The sequence below is a fragment of the Hevea brasiliensis genome, chromosome 10 (genome assembly GCF_030052815.1).
Source record: "Hevea brasiliensis isolate MT/VB/25A 57/8 chromosome 10, ASM3005281v1, whole genome shotgun sequence".
NCBI lineage: Eukaryota > Viridiplantae > Streptophyta > Magnoliopsida > Malpighiales > Euphorbiaceae > Hevea > Hevea brasiliensis.
The window spans coordinates 6,375,823-6,381,822 of record NC_079502.1 but is presented as its reverse complement, the minus strand read 5'-3'; the positions used below and the strand labels follow the sequence as shown (position 1 = coordinate 6,381,822).

Below are 6,000 nucleotides of genomic sequence, written 5' to 3'. Positions count from 1 at the left end.
TATGAAAATTTATTATTCTTTTTATGCAAATAGCTTATACTATTTTATCAAAAAAATGAGAACAAAGAGATAATTAAGGAAAAAGAATATGAGGGTGGGCGTAAAGAGAAGAAATATAGGAAGAGATTAATAAGGAGAGTAACAGAAAAATAAGGGAGATAAAAATAAAATAGTTTTAAGTATAAAAAATAATTATAAAATTAAATAATTAATGAAATCAAATTATAAAAAATAATTTATTTATTTTTTTAAAATATAATGATTAACTAATTAATTTTATTATAATAAAAAGATTAAATTGTTGTTGAATTGACATTGATTAATAAAAAAAATTAATAAATAAATTAAATAATTTAATAAAATAAAATTTAAAAATTCAATAATATAATTTTTAAAATACAGAAAATAATTAATTAATTTTATTAAAATTTTATGTCTAAATAGTAATTTACTCTTAATTATTTGCTATAAATGTAATAAATAAAAAATATTTTAATTTTCATGGATGGGTCAGGGTGAGTGTGCTTCCATGGCGTAAGACTGGCTTTTAGTAGGCCATGGCCAGTACTGGGTTGGGCCCTTTAAGATGCTAGTCGAAAAGTAAAAACTGGACATTCAAATATCAAAATTGGGCAACATGTAATCCTGGATCACGCTTAAATGGACATCTTTAATCAGATATCAAAAATTACAATGTAATAATTATCTTTATTAATCTCATATCAAATACATATACAACGCTACATAAAATCACTGGCTTAGGATATAATTTCTCAAGCTAAGTTATTCATTTCATGGGTAGCATTTAGATTTTTTTTTTCTTCTGGTATATTTAGAAAAAAAAAAAGAAATATTAATTTTTTTATAATTTTACCTTTAATTTTTATTAAATATAATAAATATTTATATAATAAATAATTAAGTAAAATACAAAAAAAATTTAATCTATTATTAATGTATTTTTATAAAAATAAAACTATTCAACTATTTCTTTAGTTATCATATAAAATTTAAATATAACAGATAAAAATATATTGATATTGTTTCATATAATCATATTCCTTCAATTATTAGTTATTTAATGCTCAAGTAAACTCAACTTAGATATGGACCACTTGGAATTGGACCACTAGTTGATATTTGAGACCAGAATGAGATACTACCGATTGTTAGCCTGTTTAGCATTAAGTTTGGAAGGCTGAAATTATTTTTTTGAATAAAAATATTATTTTAAATATTATTAAAAAAAATAGTTTAAAAAAATTATTTTATTATTTTAATATTTTTACTACTAAAACTGATCAAATTTAATTTTTAATTATTTTTAATACTCTCTAATCAGTATATTTAAAAAAATAATTTTCTCAATAGCAATTTCAATAGCAATGCCAAACGAGCTATGTGATTACCTCGTTCGAAGCTAAACCCTATCTACAGTAATTATTATAAGCCTTAATTCATATAGGGTTTCAATTTTAATATAAAAGCAAAACCTCTTTGTTTAATGGGACGAATATACTTGCCTATGCATTATTTTATTATATCTTTTATAAATTTAAAATTTTAAATATTAAATATTAATTATTTTATAAAAAAATATAAACTGCTCAAAAATGACTATATATATATAAAGCATTATACAAAAAAGGATACTTTGCAAAGGACTTTTGCAATGCACCTTAAATTTTATTTTTAAAAATAATTTAAATTTCATTATATAAATTAAGCTAATTTGTTGAGTGATAATTGGTGGAAAGCTAATTAAATCCAAATTTGTATTTTGAACCACTTCCCCCTCTTCAAATCTACTTTGTTGAATAAAAGCTTTCAAGCATAAGAATTGGCATATTTACCTATAAAAATTCTTAATTGTCCACTAACCCACATATTTTTTTGAACAATTCTTTATAGTAAGGATTTTGATATTTTATCTCATTTTAATTATGAGAGATTGGTTATTTTCTTTAATTTGGAAATTAATGATGAATTGTAGTTTGTATGTTGCTTAATTATGGACAAAATTAATTTAGAATTTGGTTGGAATTTCACTCATTATTTTATATATAAGTTTAAATTCATTTTTTAATTCAAACACACATAAAAATTAGGGAAAAGTAAACTTTAATACCATATGATTTTTGTGTTCTATTGATAAGGGTTTGAAGTTTATTTTTTTTGTATTTAATGGTCTGTATTATTATATTATTAGTATTTTATGATAAAATTATTAAACATCGTATGTTGACGTGATAAGTCTCACTATACTCTTCAGTTGGCGTAGAAAGTGGACCCCATCTATTTGGTTATATGTAGTAGTTTACCGATTGATTTCATCACAATAAAAAGATAAATATTAGTATATTTTATTTTTTTCCATTCTTTCTAATTTGACACTGAAATGATATATTTGAGACTCACTTATCACTCTAAATGAATAAATGATAATAAATTTATCATGTCAGCATATATTAACATGTTTAATAATTTTATTATTAAATATTAATAGTATAATAATATAATTAAATAAAAAAAAAAACTTAAATTTTTATAAAATATTTAAGTATACTTCTCCTAAAAATAAAAATTATGACTACATTAATTTTTTATTTCAATTTTTTTGAAATTAATTTAACCTTAATATATTGTTTTATAAAATGAAAGACTCATGCCACATTGTCTCTCAATGAGTGCTTTGATATGTGAGAATATTTTTTGTAAGGATCTGAAATTCCGCCATAATTAAAAAAAAAAAAAAAAATCGGAGCTCGATGAGAAAGGACGGCTGTAAGGCACAAGCATGTGCGAACTGGGGCGGTATCCCGCGAATCATGTAGTGACGTAAAGTCTTTTCATCTGCCGCTGCGGTCCGCGTTCACACCACCTCCGTTAATAATAGAAATAATTAATTTTTAACTCAGCGGCACATTGATACTGATGGGGCCCATTAAGACCGCAAAGTGTGAAATTTCATTCTCAGTTGAAATAAATTGTAAAAAAAAAAAAAAATCGTACTATCATATATTTTTATTTATCAAATTTAAAAATTATTTAATATATAATTATTTATTTTAAATTTTTTAATTTTATTTTTATATTTACTAAACAAAATGATAATTTATTTAATTTTTTAAAATTCTTTTTTTATTTCTCTTAATTAAGTTAAATAAAAAATAATTTAATTTAATTAAAAAATATTTTATTATACTTTAAGTGATACAATCATAATAAATATCAATAAATTTTAGTATAATTGTATTAGAGTTGATGGCAGAGTGAGCATTATCTAATTTGATTTGAATAAATTAAATTAAATTACATTAATTTAGTAATTTGAATTGATTTTTAAGATAATTAGACTCAGTTCAATTTTATATTTTAAAAATTTTAGTAATTCAGTTCAGTTAGATTTTAGAGAAAAAAAAATTAAATTAAACTGAAATGAATTATTTTATTAATTTTTAAATTAATTTTTTTATAAAAAAATTTATAAATTATATATAATTATATATATATATATATATAAATTATTTAATTTCATTGATTAATGATTATTCGATTCAAATTAAAGTTCAAATCAAATCAAATAATTTAAAAATTAAATATAAATAAAAAAATATCAAAAAAAAATTCATTTTAAATTAAATAAAATTAAAATAAAGTGATTTAATTTAATTTAATTTTTTATTTATTTTAATTTAATTTTTAAAATATAATATTTAATTAATTTAATTTTAATAATTCAATTCAATCTTGACAAAAAATCGAGATCTCAAATTTTAACCACAATTTGAGCTTTTTTTTTTTTTTTATGAAACCCAAATTAAACTAATTATATATACACTTAGATATATATAAACGGACAAGATCCTCATCTTCACGCTCACAAAAATAAAATAATTTAATAATAATAACTTTTGCTCAAACCTACGAGAAGCCCAATAATTTATCGAGCTCAAGATTCCACATTAAATTCAGATGTATAATCAACCAAACCTTTTTTTTTTTCAATAAAAATAAAATAAAATAAATTAAATTAACTCAACAATAAAATTAAATTACTCTTTACGTTGACTTTTTTTTTCTGTTTTTCTTTTTAAAATAATAGTTAATAATTTATTTATATATTTTTATTTAATATATATTAAAAAAATTATTAATTCCAAGAATGATTTAGTAATATGAATAATTTATTTTTTAATGGAGAAATATAAATAGAGGGTATATTAGAAAAATATTAAATAAAATTTATTATTTTAACTGTATTAATTATATTTTTTAAATTCATATAAAAATAGAAATAAGTCTTTTTTTAACGGGGGCGACATTAATTTTGTAGTAAATTCATTCTAAAAAATTAATACATAAGAAATAAATACATTTAATATAATTTTAATCTCATACAAAAATAAATTTAATAATTTTAAATTTAATATTTATATTAAAATTCAAATAAATTATTAAATTATTTATTTAAATTTTAATATAAATATTTAATTTAAAATCATAATTATTGTTATTATAATATTTATCAAATATTTTAAGTAAATTATTAGCATTCAAAAAATAAAAACCTAATCATGGTCTTGTTTAAAGGAGATTAAATTTTAATATGCAAAACTAATCTGAAAAATACCTAATGTATGCTTAAAATTTAAAATCAAAGATTTGAATTTGATTTTAATATGAATTATTAATAAATTGTGAATTTCAAATTGCATAAATTTACTTATTAAAATATTTTTATAATGAATTTTTAATGATATTATTTTATAAATCATTTTAAATTCACATTCAAATAAAATATTTTTCACATTTACAAACTTAATATAAATTTATGATTCTAATTAATTAAAAAAATTATAATTATTAAATTCAAATCTAAAATTTTAAATTTTCCACTCAACAAAAAAAAGTATATATATATAAGTTTTAATGAGAAGTTGAAAAGTGATATGGTCGTCTTATGAAAACTGAAAGGGAAAGGGGTCATTGGTGTTCAAAATTTTACAAAAGCAATATCCAAATTCAAGTGATTAAAGTCCTGTTTGGCATTAAATTTCAGAGTTTAAAATTATTTTTTAAATAAAAATATAATTTTAGATAAAATAATTTAAAAAAAATTATTTTATTATTTTAATATTTTTATTAATTAAAATTAATTTTTAATTAATTTTTAATATTATTTAATTAATATATTTAAAAAAATAATTTTTTCAATTATAATCTCAATAATAATGTCAAATAGAGCTTAAGGCAGTTGCCAAACGAGTGCAAGAGACGCTTTCTATGACGAAAGTGAAATATAGTTGTAAAATGGCCAATTCATAGGGCTGAGAATGAGAGACATAAGGAAGACCAACACGTGAGGAGCAGAAGAGCAAAATTACAAGTAGAGCCCACATGCATTCAGCGGTTTTATTGAAAGGTAGGAACATGGTCTTTTCATGCAGGCGACACGTTGAACTTCCAAGTCAAACCACTTTATCGTTACCGGAAGTTATTTATTTATTACAAAATTAACACAATTTTTTTATTAATTTTCAGATAACCCAATTATTTATTTTAATATTTCTTTTATATCCCCATTATTCCTTTTTAAATAATAATCAATCCTTATAATTTTATCATTTAATTAATCTGATTTATTTATTTTATTTCTGAAAATATTAATTAAAGAAAATTATGAATTTTTTATGTAAGTTATAAGGAGTTGACGAAGATAAATGATTTTTTTTTTTTAAAGGCTGGAATAAAGAGTGTTTTTGAGGAAAAGAAAATGAAAAACCTGAGTTGTCTTTACCATTTCCTGCTATGTTAAACAACAAAGTTGGCTCAAGCACGTCTCCTTCTTTTGTGTGACTTCCCTCTTTCTTGATTTCTTCTATTTTTAGCAATCTCTCTCTCTGCCTGCACAAGAGAACCAACACCTTCAAATCAACCGAAAGACAAAGAGAGAAGAAGAAGGACGAGGAGGAGGTATGCATATAATTATTTGCAAAT

The 6,000-nt window shown here is 20.4% G+C and overlaps 1 protein-coding gene across 3 annotated transcripts in view; it reads left to right on the top strand.

Annotated features, from left to right (window-relative positions):
- The first annotated feature begins 5,753 nt into the window (after window positions 1-5,753).
- The window catches only part of LOC110639726 (uncharacterized), a 28,177-nt gene continuing 27,930 nt past the window's right edge, over window positions 5,754-6,000 (top strand). For 2 of the 3 annotated variants that reach the window (XM_058129057.1, XM_058129059.1), the window contains exon 1: window positions 5,754-5,976. The gene's annotated coding sequence lies outside the window, so the exon portion shown is untranslated. The remainder of the gene's footprint in view (window positions 5,977-6,000) is intronic. The other variant, XM_058129058.1, reaches the window with a different exon arrangement.